This window comes from Anomaloglossus baeobatrachus, chromosome 2 (assembly GCF_048569485.1).
Source record: "Anomaloglossus baeobatrachus isolate aAnoBae1 chromosome 2, aAnoBae1.hap1, whole genome shotgun sequence".
NCBI classification, from domain to species: Eukaryota; Metazoa; Chordata; class Amphibia; order Anura; family Aromobatidae; genus Anomaloglossus; species Anomaloglossus baeobatrachus.
In genome coordinates this window covers 433,749,306-433,775,473 of record NC_134354.1, presented here as the reverse complement: position 1 = coordinate 433,775,473, position 26,168 = coordinate 433,749,306, and the positions used below count along the sequence as shown (strand labels likewise).

Below are 26,168 nucleotides of genomic sequence, written 5' to 3'. Positions count from 1 at the left end.
AAACCAGCCCTAAACAGTAAAATACAGACAGCACACTCAAGATCTGCGTGAAATCCATTTTTTCATGGGGCCAGTGACTTGCATTGGCGACTTTGATCCACTACACAAAACAAATCTGTTTTGTTTACATTTAATTTGTTTGGGGGGGGGGGTACAATGATCGTAAAAAATATGTCATTATCCATAAAATGTAACAGCACAGTTACAAAAAAAAACAACAAACCCCCAAAGAAACCAAAACCTGATATATGAAAGAGCCCTTAAAGGAGTTGTCTGATCTAAAATGATAAGTCTGCAGTCACACTATGTGATTACGCTTGTGAATCCTCACATCACACACACTGAGGGTTCTCCGGTGTCAGAGCCGGCAATTACGGTCACATGGCCACAATTATGTGAAGTAATTTACTGGTGTCAAAACAGACATTGAGAAGGAGGGGGTTGTCGAGTAGTACATAACCCCTCTAAGTAAATTTTGGTCATGAAGTCAAAAACCATTATAAGCATGTTTATGTAAAAACTCCATGGAGTAAACTGCAGCATGACCATGTCACAATTGTGCTGTCTGGCCTTACCCCAATACTGGGAAGCCAGACTTAAATGAAATTTGCCAGCAGCTTTTTGCCACCTAACCTATAAAAGCAGAATAAGGTAGAGACAGAGATTGCCGATTCCAGTGATGTCACTTACTGGGCTGCTTATGTGGTTTAGTCTAGTGTGAGGTCTAGTAATCCTGCTACTTATACAACAAATATTCAGCCAGGATTCATATATCTGATATTAAGGGACTAAATTCAGTGGTCACTCAAGATTGAGAGATAGTCCCACTACCCCATAGATATAATAAATATGGATATACAACTGATTCATAGTTAAATTTTACCAATTCACACACAAAACGAATCAGGGAAAATATAAAAGATATTCTTTATTGTAACAATGATTAAAAGACAAAAAAGGGGTGCAGTAACAGGACAGTGCACAAGGTGGCGTACCAATGCGGTGAGGGAACAGGCATCCGGCTGTAATAGTAATAGCACTATGCAGCCTAAAGTGGAATAGATATAAACCAAGCCACAGAACAGTCGGTCAGAATACAAGACCTTATGGCCAAAAGGACACATCCAAAAGGCAAATAGTAATAGACCGGAGAAAGTTCTTACTCACCGCAGAAATGGCGCCAGGTCACCTCTGACACGCTTCTTGAGAAAGCTACTGCGAAACACGTGTCGGAGTGTGAGGGTCACGGCAGGATATTTTCAGGTGATGTAATCTGTTACTTTTTACTTGTTCGTGTGCCTGTTTTGCCAGCTCGCTTAAATAACACCCGCTCCCCCTTTGGTACTGACTCAGCTGTCTGTGCGTCGCATGTACTGTGCTCTGTTAATATATACATCTATTCACCTTATTTGCTTGGTGAATTTTATATTATACATTTAGCCCCATTTTGGGATGGCTGCCCCACTAAGGGGTGGGACTTGCACTGGCAGGATCCTGGTGTATGCTATGCACAGGTAATCTGTAGGTCGAGACTAATGAGGGGTAGTAATTGTTTGTATTCGATTACCAATGGAACGTCTTTTTGCTGTGCTCTGAGTTCTGCACATGGTGACTTATCACACACATGTACTGCTTTTTGGTGGGGATCCACCTGTATGGCAATTAATTATTCATTATAACCAATGTGCAACACAGGTCTATGGGCTACAACAATACGTTCAGCTTTCATTATCTAATTTTGAGTTTTGCTGGCACAAGGTGTATACTCCTTAACCTGTGAAAAATTAATCTAAAATTTTTTCCTGTCCGTGTCCCTCTTTGTATTCGGTGCCTTTTGCTTGTTTTTAAATATTTTTAATGAATATCAATAAAGGTGTCTTTTTTTACGGTTTTTTTGTGTCACTCCTTTAATATGGGCGTCTACTGATGTCCATGGTTGTATTTAATTATGCTATATGGAGTGCTAATTTCCATTAAATAGGACATGAGGTTGTTAAAAATTAATATTTCTAGCATTCTCAAAACTTTTGGCCATGACTGTAGAATGTAAAAATCCCTTTATAATGCTCACCTGTAGGTGCGGTGTAGACTGGTCGAATGGGTGGCTCCGATCTCCGGTACCGGCGCCTCCTCTTTTGGCCAGCTTTGTCCTCCTTCTTCTGAAGGCAGCGTGCATAACGTGTTCAACGTCATGCACACGTGCTGGCATTGAGGTCCTGCGCAGGCGCACTACAATACTTTAATCTGCCCTGCACACCCGGAGAACGGAGCCACCCCTTTGATCAGCTGTACTGTACCGACCGTCAGGTAAATATTCTAAAGTAATTTTTACGTTCTACACAGCGGTCTGGGCTCTTCTATACAGCATTTTAGAATGCTGTATATAAGAGCCAACTGGTCGTGGCCGCAGTTTAGTCACCAAATCTGTTGACAAGTTACCTTTAACTCTGCATAACCTCGCTTTAATCACTGATTGGCAGTTTTCTGCCTATGCGCAGAAACGAGAGAACCCCAGTAATTTTTCAGACTGGTATCTGTAGGGTTTCTACCTCAGCATCATGCTGTTCTCAGATAGTTGCAGCAAAAATCTGCTGAAATTTCTTTTAACATTGGAACCTGTCCCATACTCCATCTAGGGCTGTCAAGGATGCCTAGGATAAATGTCAGGGGCCACCCTTACTGTATGTGCCTAGTGGCAGTATTCCCCTTCCCTTCTGTCTCGCAGTGCGCCATTTGGCTTCTTAGTGGAGTATGACAAATACATTATTTTTATTGCAGATTTCCCCTGTAACTGGTATATTAGCCCCAGTTATAGAAGTCCGTTGGCCCTCTGTCTGCATAGCAGAGCTCACTGGGCCCTGTAAATTAGTAAATAGCATTATACAGGTCCGATTAGGCAGGGAATTTTGGACCTACAGGTACGAATGCTGCTGGGTTGAAGGGCATACGGGACCTGACAGATTCTCTTTAAACAGTCCTCCTCCTCATACTGTTCACATTTTGACATGAGATTAAGAAGAAACCTAACAACTGATCAACAGTACCTCACCATTGAGAGGCTTCAAGCAGTAGATGGAAGTGGCCACTAAGCTTATAGTGGCATCAGCAGTTGCAACAGAGAGACTGGAAGAATCACAGAGGCATAGAAGTGGACGTTCCTTGGCCACATCCCACACTGATGACCGATTCATTACGAACAATGGCCTTTCGGAACCAGATGATGAATGCCACACAACTCCTGGCACATAAGGAAGGCGAGAGCGACTCACGTGTCATTGCAGACAATTCAAAACCGGTTACATCAGCGCGGTCTGCGTGGTAGACAGTCTTGCAAGCAGGGGCGTAATGATCGCGGTCACAGGGGGTCGCCATTGCGACCAGGCCCGGGGGTGTTCAAAGGGCCCGTCCTGGACCTCAGCACTTTGTTCAGCTGGATGTGAAAACGAGTATCACATCCAGCTGAAATGTATTGCAGCACTGAGCCCAGTCTGGACCCTGTGCTGCAAACTGTGGCGGAACATGGTCACTGCAGCCGGCTCTGGGGGAACACATGTCCCGGTTACTTAAAAAAAATGCATGTGCACTTCTTTCCACTGAAGGCGGTGCTGAGAGGTGGGCGGGATTATGGACGGGAAGAGCAGTAATAGCAGAACAGTGATCACCCGGCCCCCAGCTTTGTGTATCTGCTGGGCGATTGCTGCTATTAAAGAGAGCGATTTCACTGTTCTGGAAGTCAGTGGATCCCCGCTGGGCCCCTGACAGTCTCTCCTCCTGAATACAGCAGTAACGCTGTATGTTCCATGTAAGTTCCACCCCTCCCGTTCATCAGAAGAGTGGACAAAGCTGATCATTGCCTCCTCCTCCTCCTCAGCACAGCCAGCCCCTTCCACCGGCATGGACCTCCTGTGTGCAGGTCTGTGCTGCAGAAAATCTTAAATTACTTACTGGTAATGATTTTTTCCAGAAGCCACGACAGCGCCACCAGAGAGATAGGTCCGCCCATCTTAGGACAGGAAACCCACTGAAATAAAAGGGCGGCTCCTCTCTCTCGCATCAGTTTGGTTACAGAGCACAGAGAGGAATACCAGAAACAATAATAATACAATAACAAAACAATTCGCAACACCATAAGAAACGACATCCGTCGGACCGTGGATACCAAGAACCCAAAAGGTGAGAAGGAAAGCGGTGGGAAGCAGTGGCGCTGTCGTGGCTTCTGGAAAAAATCATTACCGGTAAGTAATTTAAGATTTTTCCCTTCACCACGACAGCGCCACCAGAGAGATTCTGAAGACAAACAACGTCAGGGAGGGACCACAGCCTGTAGCACCAGTCTACCTAAGGACTAATCCACCGTGACCGACAAGTCAAACAACAGCGATTAAAAGGTCGAAGGAGAGGACTAGGTTGCTGTCGACCGACCAGCTCCAAGGCCACAACCACTCTCTCGGAACCAAAAGGTCGTCACCGCTCAGGTAGAAGCAAGAACACCCAGCGGGAATGGCCTGTCCCGGGCCAAGTAAGCCACCGCAATGGCCGACGCAACCCACCTAACCATCGCTCCCGTAGAAGCCGAGCACCCCTTTCCAGGGCCAGAGAGCAACAAACAGAGCTAGGCTCCATCTCCAAGACTGGTGACCGCTAGGGAATGCAGGAAAGACCGTCCGACAACCAAGGTCTGCAGCCTCTCCGCCTCGTAAAAGGAGTACTCGGCCATGCCAATAGTATACAATGGGAACGCACCGATAGGGCCTGAAGACCACTAACCCCCTGGGCAGATAGAAGACGATTGGTCTGGCAACCTTCAGGGATCGAAGGAGTGTGAGGAGGGGGAGCAAGGGGAACCCCTGACAAATACAGAAACAAATACCTGGCAAAAAACTGAACCTTACAGCGCAGACAACGTTGCCACTTGAGTTCTAAGGGGCAGACAGAGACAACCAACTCCTGATCCATCTAAAAGAAAATACCCCAACCAGAGGAGAGGAATTCCGACCCTACTCTTACAGAATCCGGGGGGCAGCCTGCCCCCAGCACACAAGAGAGTGGAGCAATTACAGGGAGAATCCTCAACCCCCTAACAGCCGCCCCACATGTTGCAGGCAGGCAAACGAAACCCCAACCGAGAGTGGAGAAGGGGAACCCTACGAGAGGAGACCTGACCTCCCTCGGAGGAGCCAAGGACATGATAACGACATCCTTTGGGACAAAAACTCCTGCCTCCACGGCCAAAGGGGCTAACCGAGAAGACACACTTCTGGTCCATCATGCTTTTTCTTTTTTTATATGTGCAGTACCGCCGAAGCAAGTCTAAGGGCGGGAAGGCAAAAGGGACCTGTACCCTATACGCTGGAAGTAGCCACCGCCAAAGGTGTGTGTCGAGAAGGCGAGAGAACTGGTCTACTGCAGCGGTGAGCCCGGAGCCAGGAGGCCAAGAAGCTGGGACCCAAAAGCCCCAACTGGCTAAAGAGCTATACCCCCAACACCTGTCCTCATCGGGGAGGACTCCTAGGAAACTCCCAGGGCTAAGGATCCAGAGACTCCACACAGCCCTAGGATCTGCTGCCTTCACTGTAGCAGTGCCACAGTTCTTCTGGGGCTCCCATCCTGGGACAGGAAACCGAAACTGATGCGAGAGAGAGGAGCCGCCCTTTTATTTCAGTGGGTTTCCTGTCCTAAGATTGGCGAACCTATCTCTCTGGTGGCGCTGTCGTGGTGAAGGGAAAATAGATGACACTTCTGAGGAGAGTGTATCCCTCCCTCCTGCTTGTCATCGCTCTGTAGTCGGCACTAGCCGGAGCGGAGGCTCCAGAGGAACACAATGCGAGCTGAAGTGAGTACTGGAGCTCCCTGAATTATGTCTCTAGCCTCACTACCCTCCTATTTGTCCCTCACAGATGCACTCTTGCCCCCTCCCCCCTCTTCTCTCCTTAACCTATCCTCCTATTTGCCCCTCAGTTGCACTCTCTTGCCCACTCCCCTCCTTCATCTATCCTACTATTTGCCCCTCACAAATGCACTCTTGCCCCCTCCCTTCACCTATCCTCCTATTTGCCCCTTACAGTTGCACGCTTGCCCACTCCATCCTCCAATTTGCCCCTCACAGTTGCACTCTCATGCCCCCTCCCCTCCACCTATGCACTCTTGCCCCCTCCCCACTCCTCCTATTTGCCCCTCACATATGCACTCTCTTGCCTCCCCCCCACTCCCCTCTTCTCGCCTTCACCTATCCTCCTATTTGCCCTCACAGCTGCACTCTCCTGCCCCCTCCCCCACTGCCCTGTAGCTGATGATGCCTCATTGCTGTCCTGTGATGGTGGCCCAGCCTCCTCATCTTCATGGTTTGCTGCCAGACATCCAACTTTATTTGTTTGTGTATAAAATGTGTATAAAAATGCAAACATATACAGTATATAACAAATATATAACAAATATAGTGTGCATGTCTGCATTTGTGTGAATAAGGGACTGTGTACATGCAACATTTTAGTGATAAAATTCAGACATTAAAAAGCGTAAATAATACTAAACGCACCAAAAAAACCTGCTTAAGGGCTCGTGCGCACGTTGCTTTTTTTTTTTTGCGTTTCCGCAACATTTTAAGCTGCAGCGTCACATTGTCAAAATGCATGCGTTCTGCTTCACCAGCAAAGTTATGGAAATCATGTAAAATCCGTGCGCACGTTGCTTTTTTTGAACGCCGCGTTTTGAAAGTCAAAAATATGAACTCTAGTTACGCCACTGCCTGCAAGGTTACTTGGCCAGACCACCAGGAACAGGAGTCATCGTCTTGCTGGACGAAGAACCAGTGGGCCTCAGTGCTGTTCACTAATGACAGTCAATTCACGCTGATCAGAAATGATAGCAGTCAATGATGTTGCAGTCATTAAGGAGAGTGCTATGCATTAGCCTCTGTTGTCACCAGGCAAGCCTTTGGTGGTGGTGATGGTGTTACAGAGTAGGAAGGCGTTTCTAGTTAATCCAGAACTGCTCCACTCTTTGTGAATGGTACAGTTAATTTCATCATCATGGACAACATTGCCCTCATGATTAAGGAATGGCTGCTGGAGACTGGGGTACCCCAAATGGAAAGGCCTGCGCTTTCTCCAGACCTGAATCCCATAGAAAATTTGTGGGATTATCTAAGTCGCCGTGTAGAGGTTCGTAACTCCATACCCCAGAACCTCAATGACCTGAGGGACGCCCTTCAAGAAGAGTGGGATGTCATGCCTCAGCAGACAATAACTACTTGTGAGCACCACGAGACGTCATTAAGCTGTAACTTATACTCAAGGCCACATGAGAAGTTAATAAGACATTACATGTTTTTGGGGGTATACCCAGCACGCTTGGCTTTTGTGTCAAGTAAATTGTTTGAGATAAGTAGAAGCATGCAATGGTGATTGCCTTAAGGGTATGTATTCACAAAGAAGAGGTGTGCAGACAGAAAACTGCAACAGAAAACTGCATGTTTTGGCAGGAAAACACAACAGAAAAAAAAACAAGGTTTTTTTATCACGTTTTCGTTATGCGTTTTTAGGTAATTGCGATCGCGGGGGTTCAGGCGCTGTACCCCTGCGATTGCCGTGGGTCTCTGACAGGGTGGATTTGATTTAAATCTAACTGATTTAAATCACGATTTAAATCACTAGTCAGTAAGGCTTGATTTCAATCAGTGATTTAAATCAAAGTTTCTACCTAAACTAGTTCTTGCTACTTTAACATGCAAGTAGATGAAGATTTTTAGAATCACTTTTTATATTACTTTTTCTTCCCAGTTTAATGGGTTAATCATTCATATTTGGACACCACTGTTCTGTTATACTTAGGAAGGAGAAAAATAATCCTGACCTTAATAACAATTTAAATAGATTTATTCAACTGAAACAATAACATTACAGCATAAGTTATTTGCTTAAACAAACATCCATGTTTGTTAACTAATTTGGCTAAACAAAATATATATATATTTTAAGAAACTTAGACTGTCAGCCCAGCCAACACATGAAAATCTTAAATACTACTGTCCCTGCTGTCCTCTGTAGCTCACTTGTCATCATCATCTTCTACTTTGTTCCTATTCATAATCTGGAAAAGAAAAACAAGCTTTCCTGCTTTATTGGGTCCCAACCGATTTCTCAATTTAGAATGAATGAGTCCAAAGGAAGAGAATATGCTTTCAACGTCTGCAGAAGAAGCTACTGCTGTTAAAAGTGAAATAATTACTTGAACAGTCTCTAAATCCAAGTGCTTAAGTGACTTCCACCAGTTTACTGGTGTGACCTTCCTTAAAATATCTTCAGCAAACATATATTTCTTGAATGGTTCCCCCTTAGCTCTGAAGTTTATTATAGTTGGCATTAAAGATGGATGATTGCTGGATAGCCATGTCATAGCTAACTCCTCTTCCTCAGCACTTAGGTTTTGACCCTGATATTGGATATTGACAATATTTGCCAAAAAATGAGCTGGAGTCAGTGCTTGTCCCATTCGTTTGTTTACTGCTTGTAATTTAATTCTGTCCATGTGTAGTTCTGTTTTTAAGTGTTCACTCAGTTCCTTCCAAATTTCAACAGCATCCACAATAAAACAGCTATTTTTCTGTATTTTGTTTAAAGCTTGAGAGATGGGTTTCAGGAAGCTCAGCATATGTTCAACATTTCTTTTAAGCCCAATGTTGAGGATTTTGGCCGTGACAATGCCATCTATTTTATCTCGATTTTCTTCACAAAGTGTCATCAGAATAGGCCAGTTTTTGATATACTGCTCAAAACAGTCCACCACAGAGTTCCATCTAACATCTTGTGGGAGCGTTAGCTTGGTTCCACCCATCCTTTTCAGAGCTGCTGCAGCAAAATGATTATTACGGAAGTATTTAGCAATTTCAACAAAATTAGCCTTTATTTCTGGAACACTTAAGTCTTTGGCTAAGAGGTGCAGCAAATGAGCACTGCAACCATATGTTATTAGCAGCTTTGTGTTCCCTCCCTGCTCTTCTAAATCTCTTCTCATCTTGGATACGTTTGCAGCATTGTCAGTGACCAAATTGCGTACTAGACATCTGAATTTTTGTTCACATGTCATTATAGCTTTTACTGCCACTTCTTGTAAGTATTCTGCTGTGTGTGCATTTCCTGACGTATCAGTTGAGTGCAAGGAAGACTTTACCTTCTTCTGTTATACAAGCACATACAATAGGATCATTGTAGACATTACTCCACCCATCAATACTTAGGTTAACAATTTTACCCTCCAGAGCTGTTGCACATTGCTCCATTTCTCTGTCATACACTTGATCCAGCAGTTTCCCTGCAACATCAGCTCTGCTGGGTGGACTGTATCCTAGTCTCAGTGACTGAACCATATTAATGAAATGTGGGTTCTCAGTCAGATGGAAAGAAGAGTTCGTTGCATAAATAAACTGGGCAATTTTTTCATCAATCAACTCTTTTTCTAATCTGCTAGTTCTTATCACAAACCTATCTATGGTGGTTCCAGGAGGTAAAGGTTTTTTCTTCCTTTTGGGTGATGGTGATATGTGGCTGTGGGTGTCTGATGATGATGCTGCTGCTAATGAAGCACTATCCTGGATGGATAACTCTGAAACTGTAGAACAGGATGATGGTGATCTTGGAGGTGGATAGTTTCCAGAATCCATGAATTCCCCATAACAAAAAAAGTCAATGCTGTTATTTTATTGTTTATTATACAATTTCTGCTTATTGTACACAACACATCACTGCCCCTGCCCCAAAAGGAATATTTGTTTTTCTTCATAACTGTACCAAATGACAGTAACATGCAGTAATAATAAGAAATATAATTTTTCTCACACATGACAGTTCAGTCTTTAGAAATAGGATTCAATAAAAATGTTTACCAACCTGAAGATCCTGCCTGTTCAGAAGTGTTTATTTGGTCATCTTCATCACCGCACTTCTCATGATGTTGCCTCATTCGCGCCACCAGGCTGTTACGAACCGGCGCCGCCATAGCCGCAAGCAGCCTGCTGCGGTTCCTGTTGCGCCCAGGCGCCGGTTGCCGTTCTTGGCCGTGCCTCGGGTCGTCCAGTTGGCTGTTCCTTCCACCACGTCTAAGTGTGGAGAGGCGGCTAGTGCGCATGCGTGCGCCGATTTACCCCAGCCAGAGTCTAAGCCCGGTGTTTTGCCTAGTGAGCATGCTCAGCCTGTTTGTGTTATGTCTGAGACTAAGTCCTCAGTTCAGGCTACTGAGCATGCTCCCACAATTAACCCTAACAGCCTCTTTGCACAGGTACTTGGACTTCGTGCTGTGTCCAAGTTCTGGGATGTGCCTACTGAGCATGCTCAAACTGATAGTCTGCTTTCTAAGCCTGTGGCTCAGGCTACTGAGCATGCTCAGGCACTTAGTGCATCAGAGGCTAGGTCCGGTAAGGACCTCACTGAGCATGTCCGTGAGGTGGCAGGCCCTGATAGGGCAGAGGGTGTCAGGTGTCCTGATGACGTGGCAACTCCGGACTGGCTCGCAGAGGCCCGCCCCTATGATCTGGCACCTCAGTATTGGTCGTCAGACGATGACTGGTGAAGTGTTTGGGGCGTGGCTGCCATGAGGTCATCAATGACGTGGCGGTTCCAGGTAGGTCGCATGTGACGTCACTGATGACATGGCACTCTGCTATTGGACCTTGGTGGTTCCACCCTGGGTTTGGGGGGGACCCAGGTTATAAAAGGGGCTGGAGACAACATGGAGGTGCGCAGTCTTCACTTTTGCTCAGTCAGAGCACACCTCCATGTTAGAGCCTCATTGCGGCATACGCCTATGTTGGGAAGCGGTAGGTAGGGTTAGGCGAACGGTGCCTGTCACGCCAAGATTCGTGGCTCGGCACATCAGGGTCAGGCGCCGTGCTTCCCTCCTGCCGTTCCAGTCTTGCTATAGCAGCCCAGTGGCGTTAACTGGGCTGCGGCTGCTGTGCTTCCTGTCCGATTGTGCCCCCTACGCACACGGACAACGCACCTGCTGCGCCACCTGTCCGATTGTGCCTCCTACGCACACGGACAACGCACCTGCTGCGCCACCTGTCCGATTGTGCCCCCTACGCACACGGACAACGCACCTGCTGCGCCACCTGTCCGGTTGTGCCCCCTACGCGCACGGACAGCGTACCCCAGGACCCCTGTGGAGTTAACAGGGTGTTCCTTATCCTCCTTGGCTTCCCGGTCAACGCTACTGGTGTACCCATTTGGCCTGACGTGTCCTACACACACGTGGCCAGTCAAGAGGTGGCCAGAAACGCTAATCGGAGGACCACTCGGCCTGACGTGTCCTACACACGTGGCCGACAGGGCGCTTTCGTGGCGGTCTTCCGGTCAACGCTACCTGGTTACCACCCGGCCTGACGTGTTTCCTGCACATGTGGTTGGTGTAGCGCTAGGTGCACCAAAACGCTAATCGGGTTGTCGTCCGGTCTGACGTGTCCCAACACACGTGACCGGTTCCCAGAGTTCCTGGGTTATCTCAGAGCCATCCAGCTCTATAGTCTCCGCCTAACCCTCAGGTGCCAGCAGCTCCTTTGTCATCTGGAGCACGGTGGGCCCCGACTGGCGATTAGGATATATACCCCCTGGTCCTAATCTGCCGGTCCCCCCCCGTAACACAGGCCTTGCATCTCTTTGTTGCATCGTTTGCATTTTGCACGCATGCCTGCCTTACCAATAGGCGAAGGAGCTTCATTAAAATATTCCCAAACTGGGTCTCTTTTATGGCCTGCTGCCATTATAAGGAAAGAATGTAATAAACCTCAGATCGTACACACAAACAGATCCAGACTTGTCTGTCTGTGGCTATGCTGCAGTATTGTGCTCAAAGTTTCACTTTCATTTTCTTGTCTGCTTTCCCTTCCTCCTCCTCACACTTCGATTCACATTCTTCTTGTGTTGTGCAGATCTATTTCACTCCAAACAATCAGAAACATATTGTCTAACTACTTGGACTTGGCACTGAAGGGGTTGATTCTGTATTCATAGGTTTGTAGAACAATAGGATTAAGGTCTTTTTTCTCAACTCTGTTCATGTTGTAATATTTTTGCCGTGAAGAAGAGGCTGGGACCTCTGCGGAGTCAAATTCAGTTTTGAGAACTGCATAACTAAAGCGAGCGTCTGTGATAATATAGGAAAGAAACTGCCCACTAATCCTACAGAAACCTCTGGAAGAGCATGGCATTGTGAATGTTACACATTTACAGCCTTTATTCTAATGAGTTAAACAACTCCGCTTTATCTCATGATGGAAGAACCTTTGGATGGTAAAATATTTTCCTCAAAAAGCAGTTTATTGAAAAAAATCCGATTTAAATAAAAAAAAATCCAATTTTTTTGATTTTTTTTTTTTAAAAAAAACATTGATTTTTATCTACCCTGGTCTCTGACTGATGTTGCACTACCCGTGCTGCTCCTGATAGTTTAAGCCCCTGAATGCTGCGATCAATGAGATCACAGCATTCAGGAGGCATGGAGATGGATCGCTTACCTCTCCCTGGCAATCGGTCCCTGTACAGCGATTACAGGGACCTGATCGCTACCATGATAACCCTGGGTTACTGAGCTAAGGAGAGCCTCGCACACCATACCGGATGCATGGTGTGTGAGGCAAAGTGTCAGTGCTGACAGATCTAATCCACTGCAGCGATCGCGCTCGAGCACTGCAGTGGATATCAGACGCAAGAGAAAACGCAGAAAGAACTGACATGCTGCAGATATTTTCTGCACCACAAACTGCAAAGAAAAAAAAAAATCTGCAACATGTGCACAGCAAGTCAGGATTCTCATAGACCTTGCTGGGATGCATTTTACTTTGCAGTATTTATTAAAATCTGCAAAAAAGACAAAAAAAATACGCATGAAAAATAATGCAGCATGGGAACACAGCCTAAATTCCCTACTTTCATGATAAAATATATCACTATAGCGTGAACTTTTTACATTTTCCATAAATTTCACCAGAAAAGCGAAATATCCTTAGCTGTTTGTGGGTATTGTATATATCAAGACGTTGAAAAAGAAAAATATTAATATACGGTAATACAACCTGGTCAGTGAAAAAAAACCCCAAAAAAACAAAACAAAGCGCAAGTGCTGAAATGCAACACCGTCTCATCACTAAATAGGTTTTGTCCAGTTGGCAGTTACCACAGGATAGGCAGCAGCTGGGGTCTGACTGTGGGGATCCCACCGATCGCCAGGACACGTCACTGTCTATTCACATTACAATGTGCGGCAGTGCGCCTACTGGTGGGTCAGGCCGAAGAGGATTGTCCCCCATACAGAAGGTTTCTACCAGCTTCAGTGTGTTAAAGCAAACAACCAAGTATTGCTCTCCCTCCCCAGGTCCAGCACTGAGTCTTCACCGCTGCCACTAGTCGTTTGTTTACAGAGCTGACATCATATCACAGTGCTGCAGTCAATGTAGACGGAATAAGACGCTGAGCTCACTGACTGGCAGCAGCGCTGACATAACATGGCAGACGTCAACTTCCCTGCCTGTGTAGATGAAATAAGCCGCTGAGCTCACCGATTGGTTGCAGCGGTGCCATCACATCACAAGGCAGATGTTCATATAGATGGAACGAGCATCTAATCTCAATTAGCTGCAGCACTGCCATCACATCACAGTGCTGCAGTCAATGTAGAGTGAACTGAGCTCACAGATTGTCTGCAGCACTAACATCACATGGCAGACGTCAATGTCCCTGCCTGGGTAGACGGAATAAGCCGCTGAGCTCACTAATTGGCTGCAGCGCTGACATGACATCACAGGACAAAAGTCAATGCCTCTGGCTGTATAGGCGGAACGAGCCACTGAGCTCACCGATTGGCTGCAGCGGTACCATCACATCACAGATGTCAATGTACACAGAACGAGCCGCTGAGCTCACAGATAGTCTGCAGCGCTGTAGATAATAGGCACCACTAGCAGCTTTTAGTGGGTGTTCTGAAAGAGGACAGCCCCTTTAACCCCCTATGGAACAGTAAGGGAAATGTGAATAAACCTGTTGGTCTGTGTGGAGCCCACATAGAGGATGACCTGTTCCAACCTAACAAGCCCTTTCATGCTTGGTGAGGGAAGAGTTAAAAAGGTGCGGAATACGGAGAAAAGCAGCCATTACCGGTGTCCAGGACGTACAGTGCCGGTGTCGCCCCAGTAGCTGTGGAAACCTAGTTCATTTTGGTGATTAGTTCACCATGAACTAGTTCACTGAAACGATTAGTTCAAAAGATTAGTTCATTTAGTTCAGTATTTCTCTCCACCCTATCCTGAGGAGCTGATAGGAAATGCATCATGTGACCTGTGAACTAAATGAACTATATGAGCTGCTGAACTAAATGTTCTACTGAGAATGAATCAGGACAGCCTAGTTCAGTCTGATGCATCTCACTGAGCCCAGCAGCGCCCCCTGTGTAGAGTGTAGAGTACTGACCCATAATGAATGTATATGAGGGAGCAGTTCAGCAGCCACCATTTTGAGAACAGAACATGAGCCAGTGGTAAAGATTTTAGCAAGACTGATCTAGGCTACAGGAGGGTGATCCTATCACACAGACGGGTGAGGGGCATGAACCACACACACAACTCTCTCTCTCATACACACATATGAGCTGTGTCTACTGTGCAATTTCAGTTTTTATTAATATTATATTTGTATTTGATGTGTGGTCTAGTGTTTTACTACCTCCTTTTCCAGCATCAGGGGCTATATAGAGCCAGTGTGAGGGCAGGAGCCTCCTGGAGCTGTAGAGGATCACTGTCTCTTCCCACTGCTGTTTAGTTCATAATGAACTAATCTCTGTCAGGATGGTGATAGATGAACTAGTTCACTCTGAGGAGTAGTTCATTTTGAACTACTCACTCACGAACTACCCATCACTAGTGGAAAGTGTCTCAACTATGCGACATTGTGAAGCCCACCATTCAGAAGTGGCGCGTAATTGTGCGGTCCCACCCCACTACACACATGCACTCACATGACCCGCACACTCTGCTGTACCACCACAAGCCTTGTGTTCACAACACGTGCGCTCTCACCCAAATATCTTCTCGCGAGAAAACGAGTAGTAAACAAAAGCCGGAGGAGGGCAGGAAAGGCTCAGGGCCTCGCACAAGTGCCGGGGGCCGCTGGAGAGAGCCGGCACTTCCGAGAGCCCGCACTCCAGAGTCATGCCCCTGCTCCGGACAGTGCGGAAGCAGCGTGGGGACCACTGGCTACGTCATCACCTCAAAGGACACGCCTCCCGGCTTCTGATTGGTCCGCAGAATGTGATTGACACCTGCGCTAGAGCCCAAGCTGAGCTGTGATTGGTCGGCTACAGCTGTTCCGCTTTCCCTGTTGCTGTATTTGTGTATCTGCTGCTGCTGGAGCAGGACTGAGTGTGACAAGAGCAGAAGGTCCTGGTGCCAGCTGTCCGGAGGGTGAGGTAAACAGGGGGCATCACGTGGGCGACACAGGCAGCAGTGCGGAATACTGCCACAAATAGGCTTCTACTACTGAGCTGATTGATGTGGCAGAGGCTGGTACCTGGTGTCTGCATGCCAGCATCATGCCCAGTGGGGAGCACATGCATGACTGTGACTGGAAGGCCCAGGAAGGTCACTAGCTGTTGTCTGACCACCCTGCTCCTGTATTGTCTCCTGTGTGGTGTGTGTGAGGCGGGTATACAGTGGCTGCCGCCTGTGCCCGCTATGCCATGCCTCTTCAGCCACCTTGTACCTGTAGTCCTCTCTGATGGCTTATTAACCCATGAAATCCCAGCTGTTTCTCTGCTTAGGAGTCCAGTGGGCGGTCCTATTCGGTGATTGACAGGTATCGCTCTGTGCTTGGTCCCGCAGGGAAGGCTGGCAAGTAGAGGTGGAAGAATCGATTGTCAGCAGTCCGCTTCATCAGCCAGGTAAGTACTCTGCCTGCTCCACCGCAGCTCTGCCACCTCCTGGCATTCCTGGCTCTTCCTCTGATTAGCCGGAGTGGCACGATGTTGTGTGTGCGCGTCATTCAATGATTACGTCGCTCTAGCCTGGCTGACCAGAAGAAGAGCTGGGAATGCTAGGAGGTAAGGGGATTCACGGGGCTCCTGTCCGGTTGTCGCACATTACTGACCTGACTGATGGACCGGGGTCCTGTGAATAGATTCTGCCATCTCTTAATCATGGAGTAGCACCGCCCACTGGACTCTTAACATCACCGTCAGGAGGGATTTCAGTTAACAAGTTACAATTGATCCTGAATAGGTAAAGCTGTTCCAGAGCTGCCCCGTCTTCTGATAGCATCCGCTGCCAGGTACTGCACATCCGCCTACCATTCTCATCAGTAGGAGGCAGATGTGCAGTACCCGATCTCGAATGCTATTAGTTTACTGGACACCTCTGGAAATGAACACTTTCCGCTGCCTTGTGTCAGCACCGAGAACAGCTGATCAGTGGGGGTATCGGACCCCGGCCGATCAGATATTGATGACCTATCCTAAGGATAGGCAATCAATGATAAAGTAATTGACAACCGCTTTAAGGGGAAATTGCTGGTTTCTTTATGACCAGAGGACAGTATAAAGTAATGACACACTCTAGTCTCCACGATCAGGTGGTATAGAGAGCTGCTCCCTATACTTTATGATGTAGGAGTGTACATGAGCTGTGGCTTCCACCACCCTTCAAATGCTGATTGACATTTAGCTCCCAGTGGACAGTAGCTGCTATTCAGCAGCTAGAGGTCTGGGAGGGGAAGCACTACTGATAGGCAGTCCGGCTCTTTTTGGTGATCCGGTTCCCATGGCTCCGCTCACCAAAAAGAGCTGGCTCTTTTGGCTCGTTCCTGGCTCCCTATTAAATATGTGTTCACCACAGGTGAACACATATTTAATATTGTGTTAAAACCGCCAAAACCATGCCCACCCATGACTAAACCATGCCCACCCACAATGGGACCATTAATTTGCTAAGTGGGCGGTGTTTTGTCAAGGTGGGCGGAGTTTCACCCTCCAAACAGCAAAATGTTATGCCCAGTGAGAGCCGTTTAGAGAATTTAGTGGCTCTCACTGGGGATCCGGCTCCTGTCAGTCACAGCAGGGAGCTGGATCTTTGTGTGGGATTGTTCGCGACAGTCACATAACTGGGAAGCACGCGGGGCATGGGTATGTGTGTTAAGAGGGAACGGTTCTTGTAGAGAGGCCAGCGTAAACGTCTAGGCCAAACAATGTTCTTTTGGGAATTTGTTTGCATATGGGCATAAGTATGGCACACTACTTGCACTCTGCAGCTCTGAGTCTAAAGGGGGCTTTACACGCTACGATATCGTTAATGTTTGATCGTCGGGGTCACATTGTTAGTGACGCACATCCGGCGTCATTAACGATATCGCAGCGTGTGATACTTACCAGCGACCTTAGGCGACCTCAAAAGTGGTGAAAATCGTTCACCATGGAGAGGTCGTCCCAAACTCAAAAATCGGTAAGGGTTGTTTAGCGTCATGATTCATCGCTCATGCGGCAGCACACATCGCTATGTGAGACACCGCAGGAGCGAGGAACGTTTCCTTACCTGCCGCCGGCCCCAAAGCGGAAGGAAGAGGTGGGCGGGATGTTTACATCACGCTCAGTTCCGCCCCTCCGCTTTGATTGACCGGCCGCTGTGTGACGTTGTGGTGACGTCGCTGTGATGCCGAACGTCCCTCCCCCTTGAAGGAGGGATTGTTCGGCAGTCACAGCGACGCCGCCGACCAGGTAAGTGCGTGTGACGCTACCATAGCGATAATGTTCGCTACGGCAGCGATCACAAACAATCGAATGCGCGACGGGGGCGGGTACTTACACGCTCGCTATCGCTATAAATTGCTAGCGATATCGCTACCGTGTAAAACCCCCTTAAGTCCTTTGATTGTTTCAAAAAGGCTGCAGCCATTAATATAAGTGATATAGCCTTTGATTCAGAATCTCCTTGCCTGCTCAATCCATAGACAGAATGTATCAGTCATAAGCTTTGTTAGCTCAGCCAAGTATGATTGATTCTAAAACGATGCAGTATTTTAGAGAAAATCATACGTTATCAGCCGCCAGGGACTAAGTTGCACTGTGATTAATCGGACAGGTGGGTCCCTGGTGGCTTCTCTTATGACAGTGACTGACAGGTCTCTGCCTACACACGGATGTAGGCAGAGACGTGTCAATCAGAGGCAGCTAGTCGGGCAAAGCCACAGAGCACCCACTTGTCCGATTAGTCTACAGAGCAGCACACTCAGTCACTGACCAGCTTGGTTCATGTATATCTGTTTTATGTCTGAGCTGGACACAACTGATGACAATGTAGTGGACTGGTCTGGCTTTTGGAGCCAGAACAATTGATGCAGTGTTGTTTTTTTTTTTAAGTTTTATCCTTCATTGAGACCAATCTGGAGATGCATTTAATGCATCGGATGCTGGGAACAATCCCACAGAGATCTATAAGATAGGCCCTGGTATAAGTTAACCTCTGCTGTTTTATCACCAAATCAGAAGGAAGAGTTGAAATTAGGCCTTAGCAAAACCAGTTGTTTAAGACTTTGGCATAATAAGTGTCTCCCACTAGAAACAGATCTAAATTGGATAAGTGGAATTGGTAATGAGACAGCAGAGCACATTGACTTATGTGGTTGACTGTAAGAGTACATTTTGTTCCCCTTTCAACTAGGCATATATGATTGAAAATGATGCATGACTGTGACTCTGTCTGCATCGTTCTAGTCAACTTCTCTGTTTGCGCGTAAGCCCATTTTGTGGGGGTTTGTGCTTAAGCCCATGCGGGGCCATTTAACGTAGAAGTCTACATCTCCTGGACAGAGCTTGAATCACTTTCTTGTAATAGGCTGATGCACTTGTGTTCCTGTGCTCTAGCGTACTCATTCCACTGGGCGGACCTTTTGTCACATGTTCATAACCTATTTTTTGGATCGCCAGAATTTGATAATACTCAATCCTTCAAATCCTATAGGAGACGTGCCTGTGCCGCCAGACTCCATTTTTCTAGGTAGGATGACCATTCTCTATATGACAGAAAGGCAGGAGATTTGGTGGATAGATTAAAAAATGAGGTTATACCGGAATAGTTGAGGCAGCATACCATCACGCTAGAGTGTCAAATCGGTCATCCCTACTTATCCCAAGAAAGAAGGATATGATGATATAAGAAGAGAGGCATCAGGGATTTTATGGACCCACTGGGATATTTTGAGACTAGACCCAGATTTGGTGGATTTTCTTCCACCAAGAGTATCTTTCACTTATAGGAGAGGCCGAAATTTGAAGGATCGGTTGGTTCATAGCCATCTGTCCAAGTCGGTAGGTAAAACCATTTGGCTGAACAAAAGTCAGCTGGTGGGTACCTTTTTAAGTGCGGCTCATGTAAAGATTGTGAATTCATAAGGAATATTGACAGCTTTACTAGTGAAGCGACAGGAGGGAGCTACACCAACCGGGAATTTATAAATTGTATAGTCTATATGGCAAAGTGTTCGTGCCCCATAAGTTACAGAGCCTTGTGAAAGTATTCGGCCCCCTTGAATTTTTCAACCTTTTCCCACATTTCAGGCTTCAAATATCAAGAAATTTTTTTTAAATTTTATGGTGCAGAATCAACAACAAGTGGGACACAATTGTGAAGTTGAACAAAATTTATTGCTTATTTTAAACTTTTATAAAAAAAAAATAATAAACTGAAAATTGGGGCGTGCAATATTATTCGGCCCCTTTAAGTTAATACTTTGTAGCGCCACCTTTTGCTGCGATTACAGCTGCAAGTCGCTTGGGGTATGTGTCTATCAGTTTTGCACATCGAGAGACTGAAAATCTTGCCCATTCTTCCTTTGCAAACAGCGCGAGCTGAGTGAGGTTGGATGGAGAGCGTTTGTGAACAGCGGTTTTCAGCTCTTTCCACAGATTCTCAATTTGATTCATGTCTGGACTTTGATTTGGCCATTCTAACACCTGGATACGTTTATTTGTGAACCATTCCATTGTAGATTTTACTTTGTTTGGGATCATTGTCTTGTTGAAAGACTACTCTACGTCCCAGTCTCAGGTCTTTTGCAGACTCCAACAGGTTTTCTTCAAGAATGGTCCTGTATTTGGCTCCATCCATCTTCCCATCAATTTTAACCATCTTCCCTGTCCCTGGTGAAGAAAAGCAGGCCCAAACCATGATGCTGCCACCACCATGTTTGACAGTGGGGATGGTGTGTTTAGGGTGATAAGCTGTGTTGCTTTTCAGCCAAACATATTGCTTGGCATTGTGCCCAAAAAGTTCGATTTTGGTTTCATCTGACCAGAGCACCTTCTTCTACATGTTTGGTGTGTCTCCCAGGTGGCTTGTGGCAAACTTTAAACAACACTTTTTATGGATAACTGGAAGAAATGGCTTTCTTCTTGCCACTCTTCCATAAAGGCTAGATTTGTGCAGTGTACGACTGATTTGTTGTTCTATGGACAGACTCTCCCACCTAGCTGTAGACCTCTGCAGTTCATCCAGAGTGATCATGGGCCTCTTTGCTGCATCTCTGATCAGTCTTCTCCTTGTTGGACATGAAAGTTTTGAGTGACGGCCGGACTTGGTAGATTTGCAGTGGTATGATACTCCTTCCATTTCAATATGATCGCCTGCACAGTGCTCCTTGGGATGTTTTAAAGTTTTTGAAATCTTTTTGTAACCAAATCCGGCTTTAAACTTCTCCACAACAGTATCACGGACCTGCATGTTGTGTTCCTTGGTCTTCATGATGCTCTCTGTGCTTAAAACAGAAAAGTGAGACTATCACACAGCAGACGCATTCATACGGAGACTTGATTACACACAGGTGGCTTATATTTATCATCATCAGTCATTTAGGACAACATTGGATCATTCAGAGATCCTCAATAAACTTCAGGAGTGAGTTTGCTGCACTGAAAGTAAAGGGGATGAATAATATTGCACACTCCAATTTTCAGTTTATTCGTTTTTACAAAAGTTTAAAATAAGCAATACATTTCATTCAACTTCACAATTGTGTCCCACTTGTTGATTCTTCACCATAACATTAAAATTTTTATCTTTGTTTGAAGCCTAAAATGTGGGAAAAGGTTGAAAAATTCAAGGGGGCCGAATACTTTCACAAGGCACTGTATATAAGTAAAACGATCCATCCTTTTAAGCAGAGAATTTTGAAACACATAGTAAATATTAGGGGGAAGGAAGATACACCCCCATAGCAAGGCACATATGGCAGATGCATGGTGGAAATATGAAGTCTATTTCTTTTCAGGGGATAGAGAAGGTGAGAGAGTCTGGCAGAAGAGGTGATTTAGACAATAAGGCTCATAGAAAAGAGACACGGGGGCTATATAGGTTAAAAACGGTGATGCCGCATGCTTCGAATGAATCAATTACATTCATTCCCTTTGTTTGATTGGAACATCTTGTCTGTCCATGTAAGTCTAGTTTCACCTTTTGCTTCCGTGAGTTTGGAAGTTTTTCTCCCTAAGGCTTTGTGCGCACGCTGCGGATTTACCACGGATTTGCTGCAGAAAATGTGTAACATTTCTGCAGTGATTCCCCAGCAAAACCTATGGATATAAAAAAAAAAAATGCTGTGCGCACACTTTTTTTTTTTTTTTTTATACCTGTGGAATTCCGCTGCGGAATTCATCTGCATGTCACTTCTTCTCTGCAGGTACCTGAGTTTTTTGCCATAGATAATAGTAAAAAACCCCAGGCACCAACCCTTGGAAAAACCGTGGCAAAAAAACGCGGGTTCGGTTTTTGCCGTGGGTGCGGTATTCTACCAGAGGGTGTTGATTTTTCTTAAGAAAAGGCCACTTTCTAGTGTGCACATTGCCTAAGAGGCAATGTTTAATCTTGATGTTATTTGAAGGGATATGGGGTATTAAGCTATGTGCACACACAGCGTTTTTTTGGTCGCAAAAACGCACCTGTAAAAAACGCATGCGTTTTTACCGCGTTCATGGTGCGTTTTTGGCTGAGTTTTGCTGTGTTTTTGATCACTGTATTTTGCTGTGTTTACCCAATGCATTGCATGGGTGAAAATGCAGGAAAGAATTGACATGTCCATATTTTTTATTTAATTATTTATTTATTTATTTTTAAGCTCAAAAACGCAGCTAAAAAAAGTTTGTGTGCGGATAGCAAAAATGAAAAGTCATAGACTTTGCGGGGGAAGCAAAGTCATGCAGTTTTGAGGCCAAAAACGTATCCGAAAAAAACGTGCAAAAACGCCGTGAAAAATGCTCAGTGCGCACAAAGCCTTAAGGCCCCGTTGCACGCAACGACGTATCTAACGATATATCGCCGGGATCACGGATTCCGTGACGCACATCTGGAATAGTTAGCGACGTTGTTGCATGTGACACCAACGAACGGCCGTTAATGATCAAGAATACTCACTTTATCGTTGACACATTGTTCATTTTCAAAAAATCGTTGATTGTTGAGGACGCAGGTTGTTCGTCATTCCCGAGGCAGCACACATCGCTACGGGTGACACCTCGGGAACGACGAACTGCAGCCTACCTGCGGCCACTGGCAATGAGGAAGGAAGGAGGTGTGCAGGATGTTGCGGCCGCTCATCTCCGCCCCTCCGCTTCTATTGGGTGGCCGCTTAGTGATGCCGCTGTGATGCCGCACGAACCGCCCCCTTAGGAAGGAGGCGGGTCGCCGGCCAGAGTGACGTCGCAGGGCAGGTAAGTCCATGTGAAGCTGCCGTAGAGATAATGTTCGCTACGGCAGCTATCACAAGATATCGCATCTGCGACGGGTGCGGGGACTATCGTGCTCGGCATCGCTACAATCGGCTAGCGATGTCGCAGCGTGCAAAGTACCCCTTAGGATTTATACCAGATCAGAATCCCAAGATGCAGACACGGTGTTTCAGGGTGATTTCCCCTCGTCAGTGCAAAGTGTGGGTATCTGATATGGCTTATGAGAAGCTATGGCGCTAGAGTTTGTCTCCTTCCTCACTGGAGGGACAATTTGAAGAATTCCCAGAGGGGCATTGCAGCTATAAGTCCCCTCACTGGCAGAAAGAAAGGAGGCAGTTCGCCGGCCACGACGTCGCTAGGCAGGTAAGTCCATGTGACTGCTCCTAACGATTTTGTGCGCCACGGGCAGCGATTTGCTCGTGACGCAGAAACGATGGGGGCGGGTGCTTTCACCACCCCTGTCGATGGTCTGAATTTAGCTCATGCCTTATTTACCCAATTGTTGAAGTTGGGGAGCTTTCTCTGTGTCCCTTAAAATCTATTTTCCCTTATTTGTTTATAAACTTCTTTACCATAACATTCATCCCCTGTTTCTCACTGGAATATTTTATCTTCCCCTCTAAATCAGGTTATTTTTGTGTCTCCTTAAGCTTTGGGATATTACTCCTTAGGATGAAATATAGAATCCCTATGGGGATGGAGGTTATTTAGTGGTTTAGGGAAATTATACCGCTTTTCTTTACCGTCTTTAGGTTGGTAAGCTCTGTGTGTCCTTTGGAATTTAGCCTCCCCTTTCTTTATTTGTAAATTTGGATATTTCCTTATAAAGAATGATGGATCATTATGGGCAATTTTATACATTTATTAAATCTGTGCGTAATTCTTGATTATAATCTTTAGGCTTGTGGAGCACTATTTCATGTCTATGTTGATGTGAATCCTTGTATGATGAATGAGATAAATTATACAAAGGAAAAAGCGTGATATTAGTGTGATATCAGGTACTGGAATGCACTGTTTTAAAGGTATATACGCAGCTTCCGGGGTGAAGTGAGCATCTTTGTATCCAGATAACGTTGTGGATGCCCTTTTTCAAATGACGCGGTGAACGCCGGTGCTGATGTGGTCTCACTCGATGGGTCTGCTGAGTCAGACCGTGTGATTGGCCAACACAGGAGGTGCGTCAGGAAGAAGGGGCGGGCATTTATCTATATCAACCTCGCGTCTTGGCGCAGCTGATAATGTTAGAACACTGAGGCATATCTGTGCCATAAAAACTAGTTGACCCCTGAGATTATAAATAGAGGTGCTAGCCTCCTGATGTGTCTCACCAAGATAGGTGAGATGAAACGCGTAGAGGCAGGAGATATTGAACTGCTGGGTTTACCTATACCTGATACGTAGGTTTTATAGCACTGGAAAATGGTGCTAGGAATATATGGACAACTACTTGAATAATAAGGAGCACTATTCAATATGAGACATAACAGTAGTCAGAGGTGTGAATTTTATATATTTTTTTTAAAATAGCTGTTAATAAAAGCATATGTTTTGGGACCTGTGAGTGAAATGCACTCCTTCTATGCCATTGGAACTCCAAATTAATAATATTTGTTTTACAAGCGCTTGGGAAATCTGTGCAGCACAGCCTAGTATGGTGTAGTTTATAAACTGGTCACATGATGTAATAAAGCATATAGTACCCCAAACAAAGAAATACCTATGCACTAATAAGTGCCTCAGGGGTGTGTGTAGAAATGTGAGACTTCCCCACCCATCAGTCTTAGCTGAACCCTATGACATCATTTAGTTCTAAGATAAGATGGTTTCTATACAATAGAAAATGGCTTGTATTCTCTCACAGACCTAATTTAATGAAATTGTCAATATCCACAAAAAAATTGAGAATTCAGGCTTTAGCTACTCTGAATTAGAAGAGTGGTGCAGAATCAGCACATAACAATTAGTTTGATGTGGTGGATTAAAGTGAATTATCCTGCAACAGGGAAGAATAATAAATGTGATTAAAGAGCTTCGGGATTTTTGTAGATAAAATAGAAATTGTAAATTAGTAGCTCCTGATATTAGGAAAGATGTAGGTTAGTATCTGAGCCTTTCTTTTTTAAAAAAAATAAGAATAGAAATATATATATATATATATATATATATATATATATATATATATATATATATATATATATATATATATATATATATATATATATATATATATTAGTATGTATATAATAAAAGTTAAATTTTAATGTTCTTGTTCACCTAAGCTAGTGATTTTGTTTAAATATTAGTGAACTAAAGTAACCCTGAGGTCATCTGCAGTGATAAAATTAGTATGACCATTCTCTGTCAAAACTAATCATAAGACCCCCCATACATCACTCATAATAAAGCTATCAGCCATGAATGTTGTTTTTTTTTTTTTCTTCTTCTTCTTAATTTTTGTTTTATTTAAATGCATGTTTTTAGGTTAAAATTAAAAAAAACATTAAAAATGTGGCATGTTTGTTTTCTGCACATTGCACTTTGATGTGGTCTATCCCCTCCTTCTTTTTTTTTTTGCTCCAAATGTATGCATTTAAGTAAGGAAAATGTAGTCCCCAAAGGTGGACAACTCCTTTACTACAGTTTATGCTCTCATTCCAGTTATTTATGCTTTAGTTACTCTTTATAAGAAGCAGAGTTCATTATATACTTTCTGCTAGTGTCTTCCATTTAGATATGTTTGCGTCAGTAGCGATCGGCCTGCTGTAGTGCTCGTGGTCACCAAACACTTTATAAATATCGTCTTGACTATTTGGCCTTGGTCTCGGTCACCTGTTTTGAGAGTTCTGGACTGGATTCACTTACAGCCCTTAACACTTTCTACTGGATCATTTCACAGTAGTAATATTTCCTCTGAACACATTTATTATTATTATTATTATTATTATTATAGCGCCATGAATTCCATGGCGCTTTACATGTGACAGGGGTATACATAATAGAGATAAGTACAATAATCATAAACAATACAAGACACAAACAGGTACAGGAGGAGAGAGGACCCTGCCCGCGAGGGCTCACAGTCTACAAGGGATAGGTGAGGATACAGTAGGTTAGGGTAGAGCTGATTGTGCGGCGCTGTATCAGACTGAGGGTTATGGCAGGTTGTAGGCTTGTCGGGAGAGATGGGTCTTCAGGTTCCTTTTGAAGCTTGTCAAGGCAGGCGAGAGTCTGATGTGTTGCGGCTATTCTACATCATTATTTGGGAGGGGGAGTTTGAGTAATGACATCAGGTCCCTCAAGTATGAGCTCTGTTTTAATGAAAGCGGTGACATATTTTTGGAGACACCTCTCATGTCATGGAAGTAATGTAAAAGTCTTTTCTTTACCAATCCCCATGAAGATGCAGCATTGCCAATGACCCT

General features: G+C 45.2%; 1 protein-coding gene across 4 annotated transcripts in view; it reads left to right on the top strand.

The window, feature by feature from the left end:
* The first annotated feature begins 15,330 nt into the window (after positions 1–15,330).
* The window catches only part of BCAS3 (BCAS3 microtubule associated cell migration factor), a 1,792,248-nt gene continuing 1,781,410 nt past the window's right edge, over positions 15,331–26,168 (top strand). For 2 of the 4 annotated variants that reach the window (XM_075336242.1, XM_075336243.1), the window contains exon 1: positions 15,332–15,447. The gene's annotated coding sequence lies outside the window, so the exon portion shown is untranslated. Of the gene's footprint in view, positions 15,448–26,168 lie in introns of all 4 variants that reach the window. The other 2 variants (XM_075336241.1, XM_075336239.1) reach the window with 2 other exon arrangements.